The sequence below is a fragment of the Orcinus orca genome, chromosome 2, assembly GCF_937001465.1.
Source record: "Orcinus orca chromosome 2, mOrcOrc1.1, whole genome shotgun sequence".
Classification (NCBI taxonomy): Eukaryota; Metazoa; Chordata; class Mammalia; order Artiodactyla; family Delphinidae; genus Orcinus; species Orcinus orca.
Window position 1 is genome coordinate 64,099,305 of NC_064560.1, and position 27,819 is coordinate 64,127,123.

Genomic DNA, 27,819 nt, shown 5'->3' on the forward strand with positions numbered 1-27,819 from the left:
CTTGTTACACTAGTCCTGGGGGTCCCACACCCTGAGTTTCAGAGTCGGTAGGTCTGGGGGTAGGGCGGCAAGAACTTGCATTTCTAACGAGTTACAAATGCTGCTGGTCTGGCGACCACACTTTAGGAATCTCTCTTTTTAGGCCATGCCTGTCCGCTGAGTGCCCCTGAAGAAATATCCGTGTCAGCATTACCTGGAGGGCTTATTGAAACACAGATCACTGGGCCCCCTCCCCACAGTTTCTGATTCATTTCTGGGGAGGTAGATAGAGCCTGAGAATTTGCATTCTTACCAAATTCCCAGGTGAGGCTGATGCCATTGGTCCGGAAACCACACTTTGAGAACTGCTGGTGTCTTTATACCAATGTTGGCTCTGGGATTTGTCAGATGTGAAGTCAAGGCTGGTCTCTGCCATTCTTAAGCTTGAACTTAAGCTCTCTGGGCCTCAGTTTTCCCATCTGTCAAATGGAAATAAGGGCTAAGGTTGTTGTGAGAATCAAACAGACCAAGAGTAGGTGCTAAATAAAAGCTTGATTTCTTCTCCCCTAAACGTGAGCTATTTTGGCTGGGCTGCCGTGAGGCTGCTAGGAAACAGAACATACATGGCTCTGGATTTGCCCATCTATGGCTTTCTGCCGTCCCCCAGCCAGTGCTGCCTGCCCCTCACCCTGCTCTCCAAGCCTGGCAGTCCTCATCAGCCCTCTCCCCACACAGCCAGGCTGCCAAATCTCAAATGCCCACCGCACCTCTGCCCTCTCACTACCACTTCCTCAGATTTCCCAAACAAATTGTGCGTCCCATCAAATTGTGCGTTAACTGTGTTACAGTAAGAATAAAATGTGTTTATTTCCAGATGACCTGGAGTTTTTGGCTGCCTTGCCTGAAAGTAACTAAAAGCAGTTCAAAAAAGGAGGAAAGAAAATGGAAAACAACAACAGGAAGGAAAGGAAAGGGCAACTCCAGCCTGAGGCGAGATTTGGGAAAATGTAGTTTACTTGCCCCCCACCATCTCCCCTCCACCCCGACCCCGCAGTAAATTCCTAGCTGCTTTGCAGTGCCCTACGCTGTAATGGATCCAGAGAAAACCCGGAGCGTCCCTGAGCTCAGCCTGTCGGGGGCACGTGGCCTTTCTCTGGGGCTCCCCCTGAGGGGGCGTGAGGTGGAGGGTTGGTTTTGTCCTGGGGTCTGTGAGAACGAAGATCACCATCCCAGGATGCTTTGTGGACAGGCTACTGTGCCGGGGCAGAAACCGTCAGGAACTGAGGCGTGGAAGCAGGACTCAGAAGCCGGGCAGAGGCTGGGAGTATGGGGCCCTGCGGCAGAGCAAATACAGAAGCAAGGATTATATGTCTGCCAACGCCTGCTTCTAGCACAGTCCTGGTGCTTTGTGCATAGCTCCTCAATCCATTTTTTTCTAGCATCCTCTCATCAGGCATGTCAGTGCTTTCCAGCTCTGTGATTTGGAGTGTGTCATTTAGTCTCCCCCAGCTTCCATTTTCCTAGCTCTAGAATGGGCCTAATGACCTCTTGTCGGGTGGCTGCTGTTCAGACTAAGTGAGAATATGCATAAAATCAGACAGCATGGAGCCCAACATATAGTAGGTGCCTGATAAACATCCGTTCCCTTTTCTTCACCTCAGCTCTATTGGAAGCCCTGCTCCAGACGTGCAAAGATGAATGTGGTGATCTCGAATGCAATGGCTTGTGCCAACCCACCTACCTCCCTGGCATTATGGCCTCGGCCAGCGAGGACAGAAACACCAGAAGAGAGACCCAAGCAGAAGGGACAGGTTGGAATCTTCTAAGCAGCGGGCACTGTGGTTCCCTCAATCCCCACTGCGTCCCGTGCTCAGGCACGGTGGCAGGCAAGCCGGAGAGGGCTCCCCAGGCAGGCTGCTCTGCAGAACCGGAAGGCAGCGCCCACCCCTTGCCCTCATCCCTAGGAGGCAGTGAGGCCCTGGGCCTCAGTTGCAGGGCGGCATGTGCAGCCCGCAGCTCACTGGGCACTGGACTTAATCGGAGCTGCCTCCTCCGTGACTGAGGTCCATCTTCAGGAGGCAGTTGAGATTCAGTGAAGATGAGTTAGGACATGAAGAATGTGGTAGGATTAAACCCTTATCAGATCATTACTGCAGCGAGAGAGAAAAAAATCATACCAGGCCAGGCTGATGTCTCTGTCTCTATCTTTTATTTCCTAATAGCCTGTATTTATCTATTTTTCTGCTAGAGGGTTAGGAGTCTTCCTTCTACTCCTCCTTTTTATCTGGTTCTCCTTTTCTCTCTCCTTGACTTTTAGTAGTGGCTTTTCTTCTTGGGTCCCAGTTAAAAGTGGTCCTTAGACCCCTGGTTGCTAAGTGCATCATTCACTGACTTCCAGTTCAGGATGAGAAGAGACATGTCGCTGTGGCCCTGGTCCAGGTTCCTGCTCTCAGGAAGCCCTGCAGACCTCAGGTGGATGGGCTGGGGTTTCACTGGGCCTAGGGGAGTGGTGGTGGGCATCAGGGAGGATGCTGGTGATCAGGGAGGTGGGGGAGAGTGAATACGGAATGGGAGTTAGAATAGAAAGAGCAAAGAATTATGGGAAGAAAAGGATTAGGGCTGTTTTTTGGCCATCTGAATTTCATCAGTGTCCTAGACAAGACCCTCTTAACTGAAGGGAGGAAAGCTGAAGTTCTCCCTCTGCATCCCTTGTCATATTTCTCTGCCCCTCTCGCCACATTTGGATCATCTGTGATGAACCTGTATGTCCCAACCTGCTTGATGGCTAGATGGAGTGCCCACAGCTACCTTAGTGCCCCTTTCCATGGGTACCACCTTGCTCTCCTTCTGGGCTCAAGTTGGTGGATGATCAAGGCAGGACTCGTGCCGTCTATGGCACACCTGGCACGGGTAATTCTAAGGAAGCTGCCCCAGGCTGGTAGACCCCAGGGCACCTGGAACTTCCCAGTTCTCCTTCTAGTATTAACCTTTTCTCCTTCTACTTCTTCAGACTTCTTTCTGGAATAGTATTGCCCATGGAGGCCAGTTTTCTGTTGAATTTGCCGATGGGGTCTTTATTTTTCTCACTGACGGCCCTGCATCACGTGGCAGCACTAAGAATGACGGGAGGAGGGAAGAAGGAAGCAGGACTGAAAAGGCTGCAAGATGGGTTGGTGGCAACTGAAGCTGGTACACGGTCTATGGTAGTGAGTATAGCTCTTGCTATGGCATCCCCGGATTTTTCAGAGATCTCTCTAGACTCTAAACAGTGCCCTGTGAATTCTGGCTTCTGGGCATGTGCCGGAGAGAAGGCAGCTTGTATTTTTTGAACTGTTTGAGTGCTGAGGTCCCTGACCTTTTCACCAAACCCACCTGCCTAGGTGAGGTCAGCAAGTGTATTTGGATGTGTACCATGTAAACACTGAAACACTAAAGGAGAGGATGAGAAAAGGCAGATGGAAAGCTGTAGCTGACATCTGGCAGTTTGGAAGCAGAAGTGTGCAGGTTCTGTGCCAGCTTCCTCCATGTCGTGGCCCCATCTGTCTGCCAGCCCTGTTAACATGGGCCTGGGCTTCTCTGGGTCCTGAGTGTCAGCATCCTGCTTCTTACTAGTCATCCTCTGCCATTGGCATTACTCCACAGGGAGTAATGCTTCTTCATGGGAGGAGCCAGTGTGACTCTGCCTGCACCCAGGCTGCCTACATACTTTGCTCCCTTTGATACCACTGCACAGTCATTGGAATACCAGGTGTTTGCATGTCACCTCAGTTCTCTGCCTAGGCTGATAGATTTGGTTAGCAACTTTTGTTCCCCTCTGGGGAAACTTGTGCAAAGTTGAATGTGACTCATAAAGGTTGTAGCAACACCAGGACTTGGAGTAATCATCACAGATCTTCAAGGTGCTCCGCCATGAGCTCAAGTAGCCTCATTCCTGATAGCTTCTTACATTGTGATATCATCTTGGATAGAGAAGGCAAGTGGGACTTGCCCAGAGGTTGTTATGATGGATCTCTTTCTGCAAGGTTGTTCTAAAGTCTCACTCTTCTGCTGTAGAACTTGAGAGCAGCACTGAAGTTCTGAGATCAGACACAGCGCTGATGGCCCTTGACACTTCTCCTCCACCCGTGTCTTTTTAAATTTTTTATTTATTTATTTATTTTTGGCTGTGTTGGGTCTTTGTTGCTGCACGCGGGCTTCCTCTAGTTGCGGCGAGCGGGGGCTACTCTTCGTTGCAGTGCGCGGGCTTCTCGTTGCGGTGGCTTCTCTCATTGCAGAGCACGGGCTCTAGAGCACAGGCTCAGTAGTTGTGTCACATGGGCTTAGTTGCTCCGTGGCATGTGGGATCTTCCCGGACCAGGGATCGAACCTGTGTCCCCTGCATTGCTAGGCAGATTCCTAACCATTGCACCAGGAACCAGGGAAGTCCCTCTCCCCATGTCTTTGACCCCTTCCTTATCAATGACCTTCACTTCCTCTCCATTTCAGCCATGCAATAGCAAGGCCACTTCTTGGCTTGCCCTATGGCTTGGAATTTCTCTAAGATTCAGACCTGCCTCTGTCTTTCTACCCTCCTTCTTCCCACTGTACCTTCTCTTTAGAGCCTCTCTTGATGCCCAGTCTCTTGGCCCCCTGCGACCTCTGAGTGCTCTTGGCTCCATTTGCTCCCTCATCCAGACCAACCCCGTTGTTAGCCATTCATGGCATCTCCCTGGGACTCTAGGCTTCCCCAACTCTTGCTGTTCTTGCTCGGCCTGCTTTAACAACCCTTGCTCTGCTGATCCCCATTGTGTGATTTTTTTTTTTTTTTCCCTGTCCTGAGTTGCTGAGCAGGACAGCTATAGACGCATACTAGGTGGGTCCACTGCAAATCTGGCATTCGCGCCCCAGCAGGATCCCCACTGCTTTTTGGCAGGCCTTTGAGTTGGTTCCTGCTCACCCCACAGTAGCAGTTCCAGGCCTTATCTACCCCCTTTTAAGCCCCGTAGCTCAGCTCTTTAACTCTCAGTGAAATATCTGGCATACGTGCTTGACCTTGAAGCTGCCCAGTGCTGGCAACTAGCAGCTTTCCTCCTTCCAAACCTCACTCTTGTTCTGTATCCTCACCTTTCCTCTCCTGTATCACTTAAAAGTGTCTGGGGCTTCCCTGGTGGCGCAGTGGTTGCGAGTCCGCCTGCCGATGCAGGGGACACGGGTTCGTGCCCTGGTCCGGGAAGATCCCACATGCTACAGAGCGGCTGGGCCCGTGAGCCATGGCCGCTGAGCCTGCGCGTCCGGAGCCTGTGCTCCGCGATGGGAGAGGCCACAACAGTGAGAGGCCCGCGTACCGCAAAAAAAATAAAAATAAAAAATAAAAGTGTCTGGGTAGGTTTGTCCATTTATTAAATGTTTATCTGTTATCCACTATATTCCTGAGCTAGGAATATACATATCACTAAGTCTCCATCCTAAGACAGTCACAGCCTATGAGGCGTTGATGCTCATAAAAACTACCAAACAAGGTATCAGAGCATATTGAGAAGAATAACAATAATTTTAAGAGCAGTCGTTTTCATTAGTGAACACTTACTCTATGTCAAGCCCACTGCTAGGAACTTTTCATGTATATCACACTTCATCTTGGCCCCAAAGCCTATGAGTTAGGGACTTACAGGATTCTCATTTTATCAAAGAGAAAACGAAGGGAGAGCTTAACTAAGAGCTAGAGTTGGGATTTGAAGCCAGAATGTGCCTCCAGATTCTTCCATTCTTCCCTTCTTCTATCCCATTCTTCTTTGAGGGTGGACTCACCCCAGGAGGGTCTCAAGACAACCTGTAGGCCCCTCCCACATCCTCTGTGCCCTCTTGGCTTTCCAAATCCATGGCTTTCTGCTGAACAAGCACTGCTGCTCCGACCCACCACGAATTTAGCTGCTGAGCACGTGTAGGATCACATCGTGCTTTTAACTGCAGGCAAAATCCATCCCCTTGGGAACTGTCCCAGTTTGAGGGTTAAAAAAGAAAGCAGTCATGTTAAAATAGAGATAAATACTATAGACAGAGAGAGACATGAAAATAGATCCAGGAGGGATGGTAGATACCCTATCTAAATAGATCTCAGAGATAAATACATGGAAACCATAGATAATTATTGTAGGGAGTAATGCTCCATGGGAGGCTCTATGGATAAATATATAGACCAGGGATAGTGGAATAATTTAGAGGAAGTGAAATGAAAACAGTGCGTAGGAGTCCACAAGTCTGAGAGCTGTGCTGAATGGGCCTGAGCCCTTTGGTACCGGGCATTCAGTGGAGTAGTTCCAAGATAAGGTCAGAAATCCGTGGGCGGACTGCAGACTTCCAGAAGCCATGCAGCGTCCTGGGTAGAGTAAGAGGGGGATTAATTGACAACTGTGTGAGTGGGGCTGGGAGTGGGGTGGGAGATGCTGAGGCCAACTTGGGACAATGTGTCATTGCAGTGGGCCTTATAAGCTGACATGTTAAAGCCAAGTGGAGCCCGGGAGGAACGGGGCTAAACTGGAAAGGGGAGTGAGGGCCAGGCTCTTCCCAGGGACCCATGGAGAGAGGCTCAGGGCTCCAGTCCTTGAGGGCGCCTGGAGAGGAGAGCCAAGTTCCCCAGTAGGTGAATCAGTGAAGCAGGCTGTCTGCACAAGTGTGGGACATATGTCTGGAGGCTGCAGCTCAGTGTCATAACCACACAGAGAAAAATCCATCCCAGGATAGCACTGTTCCTGTGGTTGATGACCGTGGTTCTGTGGTGACTGTATATGGACTTGCCCACAGGTAGCCAGGGAAGATTATGGAAAGATGGGGTGAACTTGGGACAGACAACCTCTCACATGTTCTTCTTCTCCCCACCCTGGTCCCTGCCGTGTTCATCCAGAGCTTTGCATTTCTGTTGGGCAAATATTCCTGACTGTGCTGTTTGGCTGTAGAATTTCCTATTCAAGGGCATACAAAAGAGGCAGGAGGAGGCTGTGATTCAGAAAGGTGGGGCAGTGTTACGGACCTCCCGTTGTTTCTTAGAATGATTGACTAGGAAGAGGATCAGCAACCATCAGGTGAGGACTTTCACCCTGGACAGTGATTCCATCTTTACCTCCCACCCCCCTTTTCCAGGTAAAGCAGGAAGCAGGTGTTCACTGTCTTTGAGAAGGACCTTGCCTTGATAGTCAATGATGCATGGTTCTCCCATGTATGTCTGGGGTATCCATTGATTCTCTTGCCTTGTTCTAGGGTGGGTTACAGGCTGTGGTACATAGGAATGTAAGGTTTTTACCTTCAAGGGGTTTGACATCAGAAGAGTTTATGTCAGAAAGCCAAACTGTGGTCCTCTCTGCACTGGGGAGAAAGAGCCCAGATGGTTGTTTCTTTTATATCTGGAGTTTTGCCTTTGATGCATGATTTAGCTGCTCTGGTGTTATTTCAAATGTCATAAGGCCCAGATGTCCTTTCTCAGGGATTAGCCTTGACAGTAGGCCATTCTGGTGAAGTCAACTTTCCTCTCTGAATCAGGGTCTCTCTCCCCCTGTTGGATAAGAATTATGGTGGTGTGACTCATGTGAGGGTGTCAAAAGGATCAGGCGAAGGATACACTGGAGAAATCCAGCAAGTTCTAAAGCTGCCTGATGAGAGAGTTTTAGTTCAGCAGAGAACTTGGAGTATGGAACTTCTGTTGGGTTAAAATTCCTGCCCCGTTTGTAGAGGAGGGAGGTTTGCATAAATAACAAGGGAACAGTTCCAAGGAGAACTTTTCCAGTACAAATTTGGCTAATCAAGTCTCTAGCTGGACTTGTCCCCAGAGGATTCATGAGAATAAAAATTGAGGGGACAGCCATCCAGATGGCATCTGGGAGGGGTGTAGGTTGTGCTCCAGCAATATTCTGGGGTATCTGCCCAGTTCTGGCCGTCTGGAACACCCTTCCCTCCATTCCAGGCAGGGGGGTGTCCTAGAGAATGGGCAGCCCTGAGCAGCCATCTGGTCACCGGGCAGAGCCTCAAACCACCTGACTTAGGGACAGGGACCATATGGGCTCCTCAGTGTTCTACCTTGCTTACTTTTGACTTTAATCTTAAAGTCCTCTGAACTGGAAACAGGACTCAGTAGAAAGTTTTCTGCTGGAGAGCCAGAGGCTATGATTGCCATGGAATTTTTTTCTCCCTGATAATGGAGTGGTCAGACTGATGGGCAGGACGTTGACCCAGTAGACAGAGGAGAGGGATAGGACTGGAAACACTGGGCTTCCGTGCTAGGTTGGCTGCTCATCAGTAGTGAAAAGCTAAGATGGCCTCCATCTCCTCTCTGTAATGGGTGGAGGAAATACAGTCATGGAGCTTGAGTCTGTAAAATGCATGGACACCATTGAGCCACGGCATTAGAGTAGTTATAGTTGCCTAGTTTTCATACCCCCTTGATTCAATACAAAAAAGCCTTTCTCAAGCGTAGGTTATGTGCCAGGTATTGGAGAGCCAAGAAAAACAAGCTGAGGTCCCTGCACTTAAAGAGCCCGCAGTCTAAAAGACATTTTTCTCATCCATGATTCCTCCCTCCTGACCCTCAGGAAACCATGTGCTCCATTGTTGTGGGTAGTGGTGAAGGAGACATTGAGTCCCAAAGTGAAGGAGTTACACAGACTGAAGGATGGGACTTGGGGCTCAGTAGCAAAAACCCCAGAAACCTGTTTTGAACTAAGTTTTGGCTCTTCCTTAGGGCTCTGGGGTTCTTGATCTAGACATTGAGTCCCACTGCAGTGGAGGGGAGACCCAGCCGTGCACCATGGAGCAAATGACTCACCTCTCTAAGACTTAGATTCCTCCTCTCTGAAATAGGGATAATGATAGAAGCTACCCCCAAAAGGCCGGGGGAGTGTTTAACGAGGCAACGCATGTGTCTTCACTGGCATTTTAAAAAAGAAGAAAGGAAAAGATCAAAAGCAGAGGATGTGGACGTTGTGTATGTGAAGTTTAGAGCTGGGGTAAGGGAGTGTGTGGCCTTGAGGGACTGTCTGTAAAATCAGCTGGCCCATCCCTAGGTGACTGTATTAGTTTTCTAGAGCTGACATAACAAATGATGTAAACTGGGTGGCTTAAAATAATGGAAATTTATTCTCTCATAGTTCTGGAGGCCAGGAGTCCAAAATAAGGTGTCAACAGGGCCATTTTCCCTCCAAAGGCTCTTGGGGAGAATCCTCCCTTGCCTCTTCCAGTTTCTGGTGGCTCCAGACCTTCCTTGGCTTGTGGTTGCATAAAACCAATCTCTGCCTCTGTCTGCACATGGCCTTTTTCTCTGTGCCTCTCTGCATTCTTTTCTGTCCCTTAGAAGGACACGTGTCATTGGACTGAGGACCCGACCTAAGTCAGTATGATCTCGTCTTTAGTCTTACCTTTATTACATCTACAAAGACTCTACTTCCAAGTAAGGTCACAGTCTGAGGTTCCAGGTGGATATCTCTCTCTTTGTTTGGCAGCAGGGGATGGGGTTACTGTTCAGCCCCCTACACTGACCAAGACAGAAGTAAGGGGGGTTCTTTCTCTTTTCATCCAACTCATCCATTTCCTACTTCTGGGCTCCTGGTTACTTGGACTTCCACGACCAGAGAAAAGCAGCTCTGGGAGCAGTTCATTCAGGCCTCCGCCCATGTCAACGTGTACTTGTTGAGCACTGGTACATGTGAGATGGATGCTATGCCAGGCATTGGAGCGTGAATATAAACTAGGAGAACAGAAGCATGCTGCTAATGACTGGGGGTCAGCCAGGGGCCATCCCAGTGCCTGGTGTTGGGTACAGATGTGAACCACATGCTCCCCACCCTGGTAGGACTCACAGTCTTCAGGGGAAGGGGGGCAGGTCATGAGTTGAGGAACAGCCAGAGAACTGAGAGTTCTGGCAGCTACCAGCCCAGGGCTCTGGGGACACAGCAGAGACACCTAACGGAGCATGGAGTCATCCATAAAGGCCTCCCAAGAGAAGTGGCACCTGGACTCAGTCTTCAGGGAAATGGCAAATCTAATAGCTGGAGAAGCTCTTTCCAGACAGATTGAAAATCTGCAGAATCAGGAGGCTTGAGAGAACAGGCCCGTTCAGAGAGCCATCAACAGCTCTGTCTGGCCATGATGTGCTCGTGAGTTGGTGGCGGGGAAGCAAGAGAAGAGGCTGGGCACATGGGCCTGATTCTCACCACTGTTGTCATCATTATCATCAACAGCGCTGACATTCAGGGAACTATGGAACCTGGCTTTGAGCCCCAGTCTAAGGAATTTGGGCTTTTCCCCCCAGAGCAGTGGAAGTGTGTGTGTGTGTGTGTGTGTGTGTGTGTGAGAGAGAGAGAGAGAGAGAGATGGAAGGTACCTCATTCCCCAAATGCCTTTATATGCAGAAAACAAGAAGTTCTAAATGCCTGAGATTCTGGAAGTGGAGGAGAACAGGGGGCCTTGGGCCTTTGGCACAGGGGGGATGACAGAGCAAGCACATGGAGAAAGAAGCCCAGGGCCGACCCTCAGGAAAAGTAGCCCAAGGAAAAGGAGTTTCTTACCTCTCTGCCAGATATAATACTGAGAACAATGATAGTAATGATAATAATGATAGACTTAGTTTGGCTATGAGTAGCAGAACCCCCACCCCCCACCCCAAATAACAGTGGATTTAAAAACTTGACATTCATTTTTCTCTTGTGAAAAAGTAGTCTGGATGTAGGCAATCCAAGGTTGTTATTTTGGTTCTGTGATCCTCAGGGTCTTTCTGTTGTGCTGCTTCACTATCTTTACCATGTTGCTTCATGGGCTAAGTTGGTGGCTAGGGCTCCAGCCATCACATCAGCATTTCAGGGGCAGAATTCCTAGAAGCTGTCACCCAAAACTTCTGATTACATCCCATTGACCAAAATGGAGTCAAATGACCATTCCTAGCTGCAGGGTGAGCTGGGAAATATAGTCTTTATGTTGGGAAAACATTTGCCCAGCTAAAAATAGGATAAGAGGTGAGCAACTATTAGTTAATGCCCAGCTGACCCTCCCCATGTGTTGGGGAGGGAGGCATGAGCATTCTGTGTTACTGTGACCACTGGGGGTCAGGTAGGGGGTCGGTCAGGGATGGGGAGGCCTTGGTAGGGCTTTGTTCTCCGAGTCCAGTTTAATCATCAAGCATTCAAACTTGACCGTGCTATTTTACCTTAGCAAGTGTGCGTTTCATGGTCGGGTAAAAGTTAAATTTATTCATTTATTTAATCTTTATTAAAGGCATCTCTAATGACTTATTGATTTTTTTTATTAGTGGGGGGAAGGGGAAGCTCACTTTCTTGGCAAGCAAGCTATTACCTGATACCAGGTTTGAAAGCCACTAAACGACGGGTCTGTTTTTGAAATATTAAAAGAAATATTTCAACATAAAAATCAATAAAGGGACATGAAACAATTGAAATGGATGAGCAGATTAAGAACAGCTTTTTTCTCTTAATGAAGAACTTTTGAAATGTTAAAAAAAACAACAACAATAAAAGAAAGAAAAGGGAAGAGAAGCATCGCAGTCATTTGTCTGATACCCAGATGCAAACATAAACCACTGTGAATATGCTGAGAATAAACGTGAAGATGGTAGCAGTGGCTGAAAGTAAATATTCTTGAACAAGGATAAATTCTCATACTTGGGTTATGCCTTCATCTTTTTTTTCTTGCATGATTGAGATAGCCTTTGAATGGGGCTAATGCTTTGACTTCTCCTCTGGACCCACAGTCCCTGTGCACAAAGCAGCCCGGGTGATCCCGTTTGAAGCACGGTCAGATTGTGCCAGCCCTGGGTGTTCAACCCCCGATGGCTTCCCAGCATGTGTAGAACAGAGAGCACGCTCTTCCCCACAATCCACGTGATCCTGCCTGGCCGGGCCCAGGGTTTCCCCTCCTACCCTCATCTCCGCCTTCACTTCCCATCAGCCCTACCAACCTCCGTGCTATTCCTGACCATGCTGAGTGTGCTGTTTTCTTGGGGAACTTTGCACATGGTGTTCCCTCTGCAGGAACTTGCTTCCCCCAGCTGGTCTCCCAGCTCCTCCTTCATGGCACTCCGGCCACTGCTCAGATGCCACCTCCTCAGCGAGGCTTCCCGACCACCCCTCCACCATCACACCTAGCCCCTTACCCTGCTTCACACAGAGCTTAGCAGTTCCTCACCGTGTGCTGTAGGTTCCCTCTTTCCTCTTTATCATGGGCTTCACCTGCTAGGATACAAGCCTAGAGAGGGCAGGGACTCTGGCTTTTGTGTTCCCAGAGCCTGGCTCCCGGAAGGTGCAGCAACATTTGTTATATGACCTGGTAGGTGTTTCTCCCCATTTTATCATCTCATGGAGCCTCAGGTAACCCTGGGAGGTGGCCAGGACAGATACAACTGTCTCCACTTTTCTGATGAGGAAACTGAGGCCGAGAGCTGGTCAGCAGCTGGGCGGGCCTGGGACTAGACCCAGGTCTCTGATGCTCAGGCTGGTTCTCTTCCTGCACGCCCTGCTTGGGACATCATACCAGAGACCTGAAACTTCTGCTGTGCCCGCAACAGCCTTCAAGGGACAACTTGTGGGCCCACACCCTGTACCTGATGGGAACTTATTTAGCAGGCCCCTGGCTAGAAGCACCAGGCATCTTCCAGCACCTCCCAGCATGGGACCTGGAAAAGAAAACAAATGCAATCAATATTTGTGCGACCGAATGGAACCTAAATTATCGTAGTGATTAAGTCAGGGGCTTGTGTCCCAGCTCATCGCTTACACGATTCCCTTAAATCTCTCTGAGCTTCAATTTCCTTGACTCTAAAATAAGGACAGTAGCTGTACTTACTTATATAGATAGGGTTGTTGGGAGCATTAAGTGGGGTAATGGATTGAAAGTGCTTAGCACGGGCCTGGCACGTTGAGCGTTTCAAAAAATGCTAGTCGTTTTATCGCTGTCCTTGTTATTGTCCTTCTGTGGTCTTTGGATGCTCTAGGAATGCTCAGACCTTGCTGCTGAGTTGGGCTCACATATGCAGTAGTACTTATAGGAGCAGCAGCAGGAAACCTCTGATAGTACGGTCTAGCTGGCAAACCTTTTTAACATCCATGTGGCCTTTGGTGATTACACCATCGAAGACTAGAAGGGTCCTCCAGACAAGTGTCCTTGTGCAGAAGTTGACCAACATTTACTGATATAGGCTGAGCCCCCTCTATGGTGGCTGTGTGACACCCCGAGCACCAGCTGCCACCTGGCTTAGTGTGAGCTAGGGCTGCCATCACAAAGCACCATAGACTGGGGGGTTAAGACAAGAGAAGTTAATTTTCTCCCAGTCCTGGAGGCTAGAAGTCCAAGGTCAAGGATGGTTTCTTCTGAGGTCTCTCCACCTGGCTTGGGGACGGTTATCTTCTTCCTGTGTCTTCACATGGTCTTCCCTCTGGGTGTGTCTGTGTCTTAATTTTGTTTTATAGGACACCAGTCATATTGGATTCGGGCCCACCCAAATGACCCCATTTTAACTTAATTTTCTTTTTAAAGACCACGTCTCCAAATCCAAATACACCTCACATTCTGAGGTGCTGGGGTTTAGGACTCCAGCATATTTTGAGGGGACACAATTCATCCCGTAACAGGCTGTGTCCCCCCCCCCCCAGACTTCTGCTATAGTTTAGAGTGAAGGCAGCTCTCTGAAGACAGGGTGGGTGTTCTGGAAGATTGTCCGGGGCGTGTGTTTATACAGTTGGAGCTGTGCACAGGATGGAATGTGTGTGAGGCATGTATAGATGTGGGATGTGCATGGGCTGTATTTCTGTGGGTCTGGGTTAGTGTGTGTTTGTCCCAGGCAAATCACTGGGATTTGTGCCTATCACTCAGGGTTTATAGGTGATAGAGAGAGAGTAGTGACCACGAAATGAACACGTAGGACAAGTGTGCTGCTTACCAAGTGAAATCCCCAGCTCTTGGGAGACAAAATCATTCTACATTCTGGACTCTTGTCTTCCAGCAGAGCCACCCCTGGTCTATCTGAATTACAGATTAACTGGCACTGAGGGGACATCAGAATCCATTTAAATGAATAGCTCTCTAATTTATTAACGGGCTTATTTATGCTGCTGGTATCAGATGCTCATCAAATTCTTGGAGTGGCACGGGCCCTTTTCCTGCCCCCCGACCCATTGCTGCTGGAATATTTTATCTTCTTCCAGGAGAGCTGTAACAAGCCTCAGACAGAGGGTATGAGTGAAATAAAGGGGCCGCGCACCTTCCGTGGGCTTGCTGGGTCTCTTGTAGATTAACAATTAGCTTGCTGCTCGTGAGGAACATCTGAATCCTCAGGAAGAGGCCAGAGTCCCGTACTTTTCTCTGCTGCTTGGAGAAGAGAATGCAGGGGGCGCTTCCCTGATGACCAGACCCTCCGCTTAGCATCATCCTGTGTGTTGTGATGACATAGAGATTTCTGGAATCTGACACACAGCTCTCGAGTTGCTCTCCTGAACATGATTCCACTTCCCTTTTCCAGCCCTGTGGTTTAGGTCAGGTTGCAGAAGGATGGAATAGTTGAGCATGGCTGCATCTGAATATACAGGAGGCCTTCTGCTGGGTTAGCTGGCTGGCTCTTTTCTCAGGAAAGGGCACTGGACCATCGTGGGGTTCATGGTGCCAGGTTTGCTTGGGGGTGGGATTTTGGGAAAAGTGGTAAAAAATGGCAATGCTAGGAGTCCTTCAGGAATGCAGAGAGTCTCAAAGACAGAACTCCCCATGTTTGACCTTAGACTTTTGTTAACCTTTGACCTTTAGAAGGAAGATATTCAGTTCCACTTCTGATAATAACCTAATAAATGTTAAACACTTTTCATTTAACCCTGGGTTCTGCTGTCTTATCAGTACCATTTTATAGATGGAGAAACCGAGAGAGAAACTCAATAACCTCCCCAGGGCCACTCAACTAGTAAATGAGAAAGTGGGATTTGAAGCCAAGCTCAAATCTGTCTGATGGCAGAGTCCTTGTGTTTAACTGCTGTGCAAAACCCTCAACCTTTCCCCTTTGCCCAAAGCAACCTGAGTTCCTGCACACTCGCTCCAGACACTATCAGAGTCCAAGGCCCTGGCCTGTGCTCTCTGCCATCTGCTCTCCCTTCCACATGCCAGGGAGAGGGATAGACTTGGAGAGTCGCGAGGTCTCACCCTGGGAGAGTGAGCTTTGTCACCCGTGGCTTCTGGGGTCAGAGCATCTGCTCAGCTCTTCATCCCTGGCCCTTCCTTTCCCTTTGCAGGTGATTCACTGTGTCAGTGGTGTGTCAGCCCCAGGCAGGCAGCAAACTTCTCCCCAGAACATCATCAGAGGCAGAGGAAGAGCAAGATGGAAGAGGTCAATCTTATTCTCCCAGAAAGATAGTGGGAGTCATTTTGAGTGGGCTTGAAAAAGGGCTGGGCGGTAGCTCAAAGGTGTCATCTGAGTGAGCTTGGGTGCAGCCCTGGTTTGCTGGAGGTGGGAGTCAAGGTTGTATCAGCATCTCACAGCCCCTAGGGGACACAGCCCAGTGCTGGGAGGATAGACCCTGCTTCCCAGGTGCTCTCCTGAAGTTGTAATTGACAGCAACATAGAAACACCTTTACCTTTCCTTGAAGGTCACCGTGAGTGTCCTGTCCCTCCAGCTTCCAGGACTGGCCAAGGAACTCAAATAAGTGCCCTTGGTCAGGACACTTCTTTCTGCTGCTGATACCACACGAAGGAGGCCATCACTCAAGTGAAGGTGATCATCCGAAGGGGCTTGGTCCTTCCCTAAAGCCCATCAGCCCGAAGGAGAGCTCTCTACCTTCTGTCCAGGGAGGCATCGCAATGGGAAGATAGCAGGAGAGGGGCCACAGAGCCTCTTAATTAGAGATTTTCTAACGCTGAGGAAGCATGCTAAGGTTTTGTGCAGGTCGGTGACGAGTGAGTTTTGCATTTTTGTGAAAATGCCGTCTCTTTGTCATATTTGAAATTTGTGTGAGATTATTTTAATTCTTGAAACAGGTTTCTTCCCAGCTCCAAATTATGATCTCATTGTTAAGTGGAAGCAGTGCATTTGTTCCCAGGCGGAACCAAGGCCCTGAGGCAGATGATAAACTATATAAGTATTGCCAACTATAAGTAGAATATTTACTGTATTTATTTTTCTAAATTTGGACCATGAAGAAAAAAATAGAGAAATGTTATCATCTCCCTTCATCTGCAATCTTATGCCCTAAACATTTACTTATTATGAATATTTAAGAGCCGTCACTTCGTATGAATCATTGGCTATAAAAAGATATATATTTTGCTCGATTTCCATTTTATACACATATTTCTTCAACTCTCTACCATATGACAGAGGTTCCACATTAAAAATACGTATATAGGAAAAGGGTCTGTGCTTGTAATGTCTCCCGCACCTTGTCTTAACTGATTTGTTCAGTTGAAAGCTCTAGGAAAATTTTACCAATGGAACTCAGGGGCCTGCCACTCTGCTTTTTTATTCCCCCTGTCTGCCTGCTTTCTCTTTAGTTTGACCGCAAGTCATACCTTAACCTACATCTAATGCCTCTCTGCTGCCAGGGCACTTTTCTCTGCCCGTTTCCGGCTTCTGCAGTTTGGTTGTCTCATTTCAGTGATGCTGGGGAGATAAGATATGAGCCCCTTTCCATCCTATCCTCCCTTCCTTATCAAGGCAACCTGAATTCAAAACTTGCTCCAGCTGCTGGGAGGGGGAGATGTCTACTTTGGGTTTAACGAACTTAGTGACTGCCCTGTTTAATGCCTTACCCCCTAGGCTGGGTATTTTGCAGCATGGAATCAAAGCATAGGAGCACGAGGTCAGAAATCCTGGCTTCTCATATTAGCTGGTTGATTGTGCAATCCTGGGCAATTCACTCGGTCTTAGTTTTGTCACTGGTTAGAAGGGCAGGACGTTACCTGCCTTATCTCTGTCTGGGAGTAATTGGAGAGGGAAGCAAATGAGCCAGTGAATGTGAAAGTGCTAGGAATCATCCAGTGCTGTGCACACGTAAGGTCTGAGACACTGTGATGAAGATTAGAAGGACGATGATGATGATGCTTCCAAGGGGCGTTGGCTTAATATATTTTATATTTCCAGGAAGTATGTTATTTGGTTGTTCTTATAAATTGCATTATGAGAATCTGAGCTTGAGCCCGATCCAAAAATTGGGAAGTGCTTTCTCTCCCAGAGCTGCCTCTGGTTTCCCCAGCACTATTGGTTGGATGTGGTCACTGAGACACCACATGTCTCCATCTGCCTACTCCTCCCGCTTTAATTTTTTAAGTGGTACAGATTTCCTTTAATCTCTTTCCTATAGAGAGATGGGGAGGGCTGAAAAGGATGGTTGGCAAAGAGCTTTGAGTTATCTATAGAATTAGGAGGCCCTGGGGCTCCACTGTGGGGCCTGGGAGGTGCATTTATAGCCAGAATCTAAGCTCACAGGATGCATCACACCCTCAGCCATCCCTCCTTCCCTGACCCTCTGCCACCTCATGGCTTTGTAAAGCACAGGAAGTGTTTAGGCTCTAGACATATAGACGTTGGAATCCTAGCTCTGTGAATTTCCATCTGCTTGATGTTGGGCAAGGGACTACATTTCTCTGAGCCTCAGTTTCTTCATCTGCAAAATGGTGATATTCATAGTACCTAGCTCACAGAATTGTGGGAATATCCAGTGAGGGGGGAAATGCCTGCAAAGAGCACAGTGCCTGAAACATAGTAAGCACTGCTATATTTTCAGAAGCCAGGGGCAGCTTTGTGTATCCTACTGACCCAGGAGGAAATGGAGTCCCAGGAATATTTTGGCTGGACCCCTGTGGTTGCCACCAGAATGTCAGCTACCAAGGACTTTGCAGAAACTCCAGGGCTGAAGTATGGAGGTGCCACGCTCTTTTGCAGTGTCCATTCATTCAGTTATTCATTCATTCTAACCATATTGGATGCCTGTTGATGCACTGCTCATTTTAAGGACATGGACATGGCTCTAACATGTCCCTGCTCTGGAGGGGCCTGCAAAGGCAGGGCACCTAAGGCCCCATAATTAGCTGTAGGGCAGGATAGACTGTGTACCATAGTCTGGGTTGGGGGGTGACGATGCATGCCAAAGCAGGAGGGGTCCCTTCCCTTGGAGCAGGGGCTGGGTGAAAGTAGCGAGGGGCTCAGACCAGAATTCACAGAGGATGAGGCTATGAGCTGGGTCAGTAGGATGTATAGAATGTCACGCCTGGCTTATATTAAGTTCTCAACAAATGGTAACTATTAATGTTATTATTTAATGCTTTACTCACAACTAGCATTCAGTATATTTTTGGGATTGACTGGCTGCCTAACTGGCAGTACGAACAAATGAGGCAGGTTTTATTATTCCCATTTCTTTTTGCCCAGAAGGGCCTCCGGCTTTTGCTGAACTGATGCGCCATCAGTTGCGGCGCCGGGGCCTGTGATATCTCCATGCATTGAATATTCTCAGCCTGATTTCCCCTCCACAGCAGGGCACATGCCATCTACCTTGGCACAGAAGGGGGCCAACCTTCTTCCGTCAACTTCCTGTAGTGTCAAATGAAACAATCAGTGCCTTTCCGCAGAGTCGAATCGCAGAGACGAGAACTCAGGGCAAATTGCTAAAGGACATGAAATTCCAATCCTTAGCAGTTCAGTTAATCACAGCCTCTCATCTCAACATATCCATACATGTATCCCCACTTAATAACGCTATTCCTAACAGCTCCCATTTATTTAGCCCCTTCTGGGTGCCAGGTACTGTGCTAAGTATTTTCCAGACATTTCTCCATTTAATTCTCACAGCAATCTTAGAGTCTTGTAAGGTAGGTGCTATTATTTCTCCCATTATTCAGGTGCAGAAACTGAGGCACAGGAGAGGACAAATAACCTGCCCAGCTGAGGTCCAAAGAGCCTGGACTTGAACTTGGACAGTCTCCCGCCATAGTCCTTACCCTGAACCAAAGTGCCTTATGGCCTTGCTGGATGTTGGGAGTCAGATTTATGGTTGGCTTGCTTTTGACAAACTCAGGGTGAATGGCAGCATCTGGGGTTACAGGTTTCAAAGATTGTTCCTGAAAAGTACCCTTTACACGATCTTGTGTATCAGTCCCAGGAAACTGATTAAGCCCTCCCCGCAAAGCTCAACAGTTCCACTACTTGCGAGGTTCCAGGCCTCCTGCCTTGCTTACCTCAAGGAGCACCCATGTGCTGACTGTAGGGCAGGCCCTTTGAACCCATTGGATCCTATAACCCTCATGACCATCCCATATATAAAATTAGCTTCCATCCCTCTCTGCCCCCCCTTGCATTTTATGGCTCTTATTCCTTCCTGACATGTATTTATTGACTTACTTATCCACAGTCTGTCACATCCCCCTGGAAGGTTAACTCCCCATGAGAGGGGCTTTGTTCTGCTCACTGTATTCCAGTCCCTAGAACAGTGCGTGGCACATAGTAGATGCTTAATAAATGTCGAAATTGGTGAGTAGACTGTCTTAGACTTATTACCTAGCTTTACTGATGAGGACACCAAAGTTCAGAGAGGTTAAGTAATTTATTTAAAGTCACACAGCTGATGAGGCCCCCAGATTTTGTCAGCTGATACCCTTGGGCCCAAAGTATCTTTAATTTCTGGCTCCTTGGTGGTCAAATACCTAGAGTCTGACAAGCTGTTCCAGGAGTGAGTGCTTCTGTTGCTGTGACACCTTGGCTGTCGTGTCTGCTGGCAGCTTTCTGCGCATACACTACCTTCCCTACCACTTCCACTCCTGGCCCCATTACCCAAAGACTTTTCACTTTCCCTTCTCATTGCTCATTGATTTATTAGCATAAGCCATTTTTAGCTCACTATTATAATAAATCTATTAATTCCTAGTGATTACAATCAGCATTAATTACATTTAACCTACAGTATCATACAATGCATGGTTGGAGGGGAGACTCAGCTTTTTGACATGATGGCCCCTGAGACCTCTGGCATCAGATGCCCATGGCCTCTAATATGTTGGGGTTATGGCAGTCACGTGCCTGCGCAAAGACTAGAGATGTGGTTTTTAAGTCTGACAGATGTGGGTTCAAATTGATCTCTCCATTTTTTAGCCATGTGTGCTTCCCTCTCTGAACCAGTTTCCTGTCATTGGGAGATGAAGAGATGCCCCCTATGCTCATTCATCTCCCAGCCTCTCCCCAGGACATGATATGGGATGAGGAATCCTGTGTCAAGTTCTGTGTACTTCCTGCCCTGTTCTTTTAGCTATTTCAGATGAACACCTGGAAATATTTATTACATCCCTTACTCTGCACTTCCCCTTTATGTATGGAAATTAGGGAACTATGTCCATCCAGCACAGAGGGCAGCACTGCCCTTTAACATTTATTGCATCCCTACCAAATTCCTGGATAGGTGAAGAATCAGGCTGAAGTCCATGGAAGCCAAGAAGATTTAGCCAAACTGTCATTTCAGATCCTCTTTTCTATCTCTAACAAAGCTCATTTCTTTTTTTGCATCATTAAGTACTCTTTCTTTGATCAGAGATGAGAAGCATTGGTTAATTCTAATTCCCTAGCATGGAGTGGGAGACTTTCAGAAATGCAAATGCTATCATTAGCGGCCATATTAAAAAAAGAGGCTCTCAAATCAATAATTAGTGCAGAGGTTAAAAGTATCAACAGCAACATTCTTGAGTTAGCTAACTGCCATTTGTTTTTGTTTTTACTTTATCAGTATTATTATTAACATTTACTGAGCACTTATACCAAGCCAGGTGGTTTACATAAATATTTAATTTAACTCTAACAATAGCCTGATGAGGCAGTTACTATTATTAACCCCATTTTATAGATGAGGAAACAAATACTTAGAGAGGTTAAGTGGCCTGACTAATTTCATAGTAGTTAAGACAATGGTGGGAGTACAGACATCGTGATAAGCACTCTTGTCTTTTCTCAGTCGAGAGGAATAAAAAGATGGCATCAGAACCAGACCCTCCCTTCTTTAAAGGCTTATCCTTGAGTTGCAGAGGATAAGGATCAATAGAAGGACACAAGAGGAGTGACAGGAAAACCTTGGTTTTCAGAAGTGCTGCAAGAATTTAGAGAAGGAAGTGGCCAGGTGGGCTGGATGGGGGGAAAGCAGAGGGAGAGGTAGGTTCAAGAAAGGCTTCAAGGCAGTGGTGGGAGGTGAGCTGGCTCCTGGGAAGTGTGGGGTCTGATGGGTGCACTGGAGGCATCAGGGCAAGTGGCTTGGGCTGGAACACAGGTACGACTTGGGTAGAAATGTAGATCGTTTATATGGGGAATAACGCAAAAGGAACTTTTACTCAGTTAATAGTAGGAGTTGTGGTCGGTAGATAATTAGATACTGACGGGCTTTGAGTATCAAGGCTAAATTGTATATGTGATGAATCAGGACACACCTTAATAAAATTAGAGAGTGAATTTGATGGAAATTCTGCAACAGACCCAAGGGAAATGTTAAATATGCTCTCTCATTCTTCATATTGTTTTTTTAGGTTCTCTTAAAATGATACTTTGTGGCAGACTATGTTACAGGATGAGTACCGGCCTTGGCATGAGATGGTCTTAGATTTGAATTCAGCTTCATCATTTATCAACTGAGGGACTGTGGACAGGGTGATAAAATAGTTCTGAGCCTCCGTTTCTTTGTCTATAAAATGGAGATGATCATTGCAAGGTTATGAGGGTGAAACGAGGCAATATTTACAAATTGCTTGGGACAATTCTTGGCCATAATAGATACTCATCCAAGAGTAGTTTATTAAATGAGAAAATACAGGAAAGCATAGTCCAGTGCCTGGAGTGCAGAAGATTCTCCATAGATAACATCTAGTTCATTGGTGTGTGTGCGTGTGTATGGTGTATGTGTGTGTATGTATATACACACATATATGTAGTATCTATGAATCAATCTACCTAGTGAAACTTTGAAAAGACACATGTATCACATCTGAAATCAAAAACATTCCACGTACAGGCCCTCTGAACCCATGTGTGTGCCTAACAAAACTTGTTTACTGTCTAGTATATTCCGACAGTTTTCGCCAGCCATTCCAGAGATGATGAATCATTGATTCTGAGCCATCTTTGATTACCGGGAACTTCTAACATGTCAAGTTTCTCTGCCCCCAGCCCCTCTTCCAACTGGTTAATGACCTTAAAAAGACCCTTAGCTGCACTACTGTGCCTTTTTTAAAGGGTCTTCTATTTGAAGGCATCTTGGGATTCACGCATTTGCGTATTAGGGCAATGTTCTGAGTGTGTTTGGGAAGTCAGCAGTTCCAGATAATATTGACAACAGCCTTCTGGCCAAGGTTGACATTATCCAGCTCAGGCTTGCTCCATACTGGTCTTTCCCATATGTCATTTTGCTTTGCGTCACCACTTAAGTCAGTGACAAGATCAGCAAATTAATATTGGTGTTCGCTAACCCCATTGACACACACATATTCTGAAATGGACACGTTACACTAAGGTGAACTTTAACTTCCATTATGAATCACTGTAGGGTTTTTGATAGAATGCTAACAAAAAATATGGTTAAGCAATTAAAAAAATAATAAAGCAAACCTGCTTAAATAGCTATAATCTCAGGAGCTCAAAATTATGCCTTTTGTCCTGGGAACATAAGCTCATGAGAACTAGGGAAAGTAACCTGTTAAGCCGGAGGATTTAAAATAGTCTAGGCGTACTAGAAAAGTAGTTTGAGCATCACTTCCATGCTCCTTGCACATGGTTCACTTAGCAGGGGACAAGATTGGCTTTTCTCTCTCTTCAGTCTCACCGTCCACGGCATCCTCAGCTCCAGGGTTGCTTCTGTGCATCTTCTACCAAACACAGAAAAAAACAACAACAAAACAATTTCTGCACAGCTTGCTGGGTCTTAAAGAATCTCTGATCCCTCTGTTGCCCTTGGCACTCTTGGCATTTCATTTCCTTACAGTGCTGCCGGGCAGAAAGAGGTTATGGTTGCCCTTACGCGAGGCATTTGAAGCCCCAAAGAAATGACGTGATTGCAAACTGTTGTATTCACAGCAATGCTGGGCTAAGAACTCGGATTAGAACCTGGGACCCTGTGGCCTCCAACTGTTGCTCCTGTCTTCCTTCAAATCTCCTCTCCTGCTAGGATGATTTGACTTTTACAGGATCTTGATTTCCATTTTAATAATCCCAAGACGTCCTTTGACTCTGCAAAGGAATTAAATTTAAATACATAGGCTACATTTTATCTTGACATTTTCTTTAGAAGGCAGGAAAAAGGTAAAAAGGAAAACGGGGGCCAGGTATTCATTCTTCCCATCACCAGAGCAAAATCCTTCTCTTTCGTTAGAATCATTTGCTCAGATTCTCTTGGGACAGGTGTAGGGCCAAGGGCTGCTCTGCAAGCCTCCAGGCTCTCTAGTTACCCCTGGAGACACCGGGAAAACTCTGCATCTAGTATTCTAAATCTCTGTGGGGAACATACAGTGTCAGCATTAAGTGATATGGCTTAAAGATAGGCTTGTCAGTCTAATTGATCTTGAGTCATTGCCTTTCCTGTCAGAGCTGTCTGTCTCCTTACCCATAATCCTCATCACTTTGATAGCCCGCCAGGAATATGGGACTTGGCCCAGCCTTGCCTTCATCCAATAACATTATGAAATTGATACTGACACTTCCATTGGCACTAATTTCTCTAAGAGACTGGAGCCAGAGGACAAGTGGTTTAGCTTCATGGCAGTTAAGTTTTCCAAGTAGATCAAGACTGCCTAAGATTGATTGACCTGTACCCTGAGGAAGCGGGGAAGGAGGAGGGAACAGAGGGAGAAGAGGGAATGGAAAATCAATGGCCGCATCATCATTATCATCAAGTGATATTTATTGACTGTCCAAGAAGGACAGTGTCCTATATGGATAGTTTAAAGATACATGCCAGGTCCCTCCAAGGACTGCTTCAAAGGGAGTTTAAAAAGTTAGAAGGGAAGCAAGTTGGCTAGAGTGGTTCACTGCTTCACTTGTGGTATCGCCCCCTTGTGTCTGGAGTCTGGAACAGCAATTGATTCTACCCATGACCATCTTTTCTCCAGCCTCCACTCCCATGCACAGGAGGCCCAAGGTACTTTTATTAGGGAGACTATATCACTTATCATCCAAACCAAAGGAGGCACTATTGATAAATATTCTGGAACAACAGGTATAAACAAGGACAGTTTTGGGAAAATCAGGATGTATGGTCACCCCTTTCAGTAATTAAGAACAAAGCATATCTGAGCTAAATGAGGAGATGCTGTCTCTTTGACAGGGTTTAATTCCTTACCTGAACCTCCTTTAGGTTAATGGATTCACCAGGAAATAGGGTTTTGATGAGGAGGTACCGTGAAAATAATAAGTTTTTATGAACTGGGAGGTTTAATAATATTACCTAATCTGGAAGTCAGTATAAGAATAACTCCTTAGGGTGGAATAGGGAAGGTGAGAGGGAGACGCAAGAGGGAGGGGATATGGGGATGTATGTATATGTATAGTTGACTCACTTTGTTATAAAGCAGAAACTAACACACCATTGTAAAGCAATTATACTCCAATAAAGATGTTAAAAAAATAAAAATACAATAAAATAAAGTAGTCTTGGCTAGGACTAGGAAATGGAAATCTCTGTTTTCAGGATTCTGTTGCAATAGGATGTGACAGGTAATCACACAGAGGTGGGAGAATCTGACTAGTGAACTTAAGGTTTAGTCAACCGTGTCCTTTTTTTTGACTTCTTTTTATTGAGGTGTAGTTGATTTACAATATTGTGTTTACAATATTGTGTTCAGGTATACAGCAGAGTGATTCAGTTATATCTGTATCTATATCTATGTATAGATAGATAGATTATATATAGGTAGATTTATACACACACAACATATGTATTTTTTTCAGATTCTTTTCTTTTATAGGTTATTACAAGATATTGACTATAGCTCCCTGTGCTATACAGTAAATCCTTGTTGTTTATCTATTAAAAAAAAAAGAAGAACACCTGAAAAGTGATTTCAGGAAGTCACAAAGTTGAAGAGGAATGTGCATTTTCAGATTAGATGGTTAGATCTTTGGATTCCTTTTCCTTTGTACCAATCTGGCTCATGTGTCCATCTTTAGAAAAACTAATGGCTAACTCACTACTACTAGAATCTCCCTCACCACCCCGTTTTGGGGTATTCGGTTTGAGTGTTTGATGTCCTTGATATATTATACTTTAGTACAGTATATACATTACCCACAGACATACTTTGGTGAGATGGAGAAGGGGTGAAGTTGTAAAGAAATGTAGACCTTAAACACCTGTTTAATGACCAATAAACTAGCGTTGCTTTATGTGTGAGTTCATACGTATTCTTGCTCAGGAGTGCATCTGTGTGAGCACGCATGGGATTTCCAGCATGTTTATGAGGGTCTGGTGGGAAGCATGCATGCGACATCATTACCCTGCCCTGTGTGACTAAAGGGGCTCTTTAGAGAATTTGGCACTCTGAGTGCTGGCCTGGCCAGTGGAGCCCTTGCAGGGGGCTGGAGGGCAGGTGTGTAAATGGGCACAGATACTACAGTATATAAAGCGTGCCATACAAGGGAGGTGATCACAGAGTTGATATGATGTTATTTTGATTGATTTTGGTGTTGTGTTTATACCTTCACATGCTGGAAATCGATGGATCCTCTGCACCTTCCCCAGTTCCTGCGGCAGCACTGCTTGAATGAAATGCTTATATCATATTTACGGCTTTGTGAAAGGGATGAGTGAGCCAAGAGATTAATAGGGGCCGCGAGGCCCTTGCTCAACTGTTGCCCAGGCATGTGGGGAGAAGAGGCAGTGGCCAAGGTTCAAGGTGCCTCGGAGGTGATGGTCGCCGCACTAGGGGAGACAGTGTCTGTAGGGCAGGAGGGAAGGGGAGTCCTCTGAGGTGAGGCACTGACTGTTTGCGGGGATGAAGGGTGATGGACCTCAAAGCTAGAGCATTTGTGGGGCTGGAGATCTTCCTCTGGGCTGCCTTCCTTTCTCTCCTGCCCTGGTTTAGTGTCTCCTATGTGCCACCCCATTGCCCTGGGCACATCTGTAATGTGATCCTCATCACCTGTGTCACATCCCCTGGTCTATTGTGTGCCCCTGTTGTAGACCTGGGCGTCTCTTCTTGGCCAGGCGGCATCTTCTTTTCCCTCCCTAGTGCGTGGCTCAGAGTCTGGCACAGAAGGTAGTATTTGGGAAGGATGTGGGTGGGAAGGCCTGATTCAGAAGGTGTGGCATGAACCAGGAATTCAAATGTTAGGATTCTGGAACTAGCTTAGTGCTAGGATCCCTGGGAACTTGCCCCTGGAAGGTTAAATGCCCGTGACATGCATTCCCAACTCAACCCAGAGCCTGAGGTTTCTCCAGTTTTATCACCATCCTTATAATGCCCTTTCGTTCCTTATGCCCGCCCCTGCCATTCAGACCCAAGCTGAGAGGGAGACAGATGGGAGATTTGGTGGTGTGAGTTGAATTGTGTCCTGCAAAAAGATATATTGAAGTCTTAACCAGTACCTGCAAATGCGATCTTCTTCGGAAATAGAGTCTATGCAGATGTGATTACGATGTGTGTTAAGAGTAGGTGATACTGGAGTAGGGTGGCCTTCTAAAAAGAGGAGAAGAAACGTGGAGACAGACACACACACAGAGACGAAGGCCACATGATGACAAAGGAGTGATCCATCGACAAGCCAACCACCAACAGGAGGGAGGAAGAGGCAAGGATGGATTCCACCTGGAGTCTCGAGAGAGAGCATGGTCATGTTCAGGGACTTCTGGACTCCAGAACTCTCAGAGAATACATTTCTGGTGTTTAAAGCCACCCAGATTTTGGTGTTTTGTTACAGCAGCCCTAGGAAACTAAATGCACTCGGGGCGGCAATGCTTACTGTTGCCTGAGATAGCACGCAGACAACACATATTTTCTAACTGCCTGCTGTATTAAAAGCATTTTACTAGGACCTCAAAGAAGTTCAAAGACATACAGGAGAGAGTTCTTGACGTTTAGGAGTTTATGATCTAGAGACTTCAGGACCAGCCGAGGAGCTTGAGTTCGGATGAGCTAGGAAATGGGTCAGTGTTGACCCCAGGATAGTCTAACAACAGGACAGTTCAAATGTAGGGGTCAAACAGAGATATGACTTCCTCATAGTTTTCTAAGGACACAGTGTTTCTAATGAAAATCATAATACAGATGATCCCTGACTTAACAATGATTCGACTTACGATTTTTCGATTTTACCTTCGACTTACGATGTTTAGATTTTTACCGTGGTGCAAAAGCATTCAGTAGAAACCGTACTTTGAATTTTGATCTTTTCCCAGGCTAGCCACATTCAGTATGATACTCTCTCGTGATGCTGGGCAGCAGCAGTGAGCTGCAGCTCCCAGGCAGCTACGCGATCAGGAGGGCAAACAACCGATACACTTGGAACCATTCTGAACCCATGCAGCCATTCTGTTTTTCACTTTCAGTACAATAGTCAATAAATTACATGAGATATTCAGCACTTCATTATAAAATAGATTTTGTGTTAGAGAATTTTGCCCAACTGTAGGCTAATGTAAGTGTTCTGAGCCTGTTTAACGTAGGCTAGGCTAACCTATGATGTTCGGTGTATTAAATGCATTTTCAACTTATGATATTTTCAACTTATGATAGGTTTATTGGGGTGTAAGCTCATCATAATTCAAGAAAGAGCCATACCGGTCAATGGCATAACTAAGTTCCAAAGTAAAATTTCAAAGGACGGCTCAGTGACTTGTCCGTGGAGATATCCTTGCCAAGGATGCAGGGTGAAAGCCTCC

General features: G+C 46.7%; 1 protein-coding gene across 4 annotated transcripts in view; it reads left to right on the top strand.

The window, feature by feature from the left end:
* The window catches only part of NTRK3 (neurotrophic receptor tyrosine kinase 3), a 386,619-nt gene that overhangs the window by 183,987 nt on the left and 174,813 nt on the right, over window positions 1-27,819 (top strand). The gene's annotated exons all lie outside the window — the stretch shown is intronic.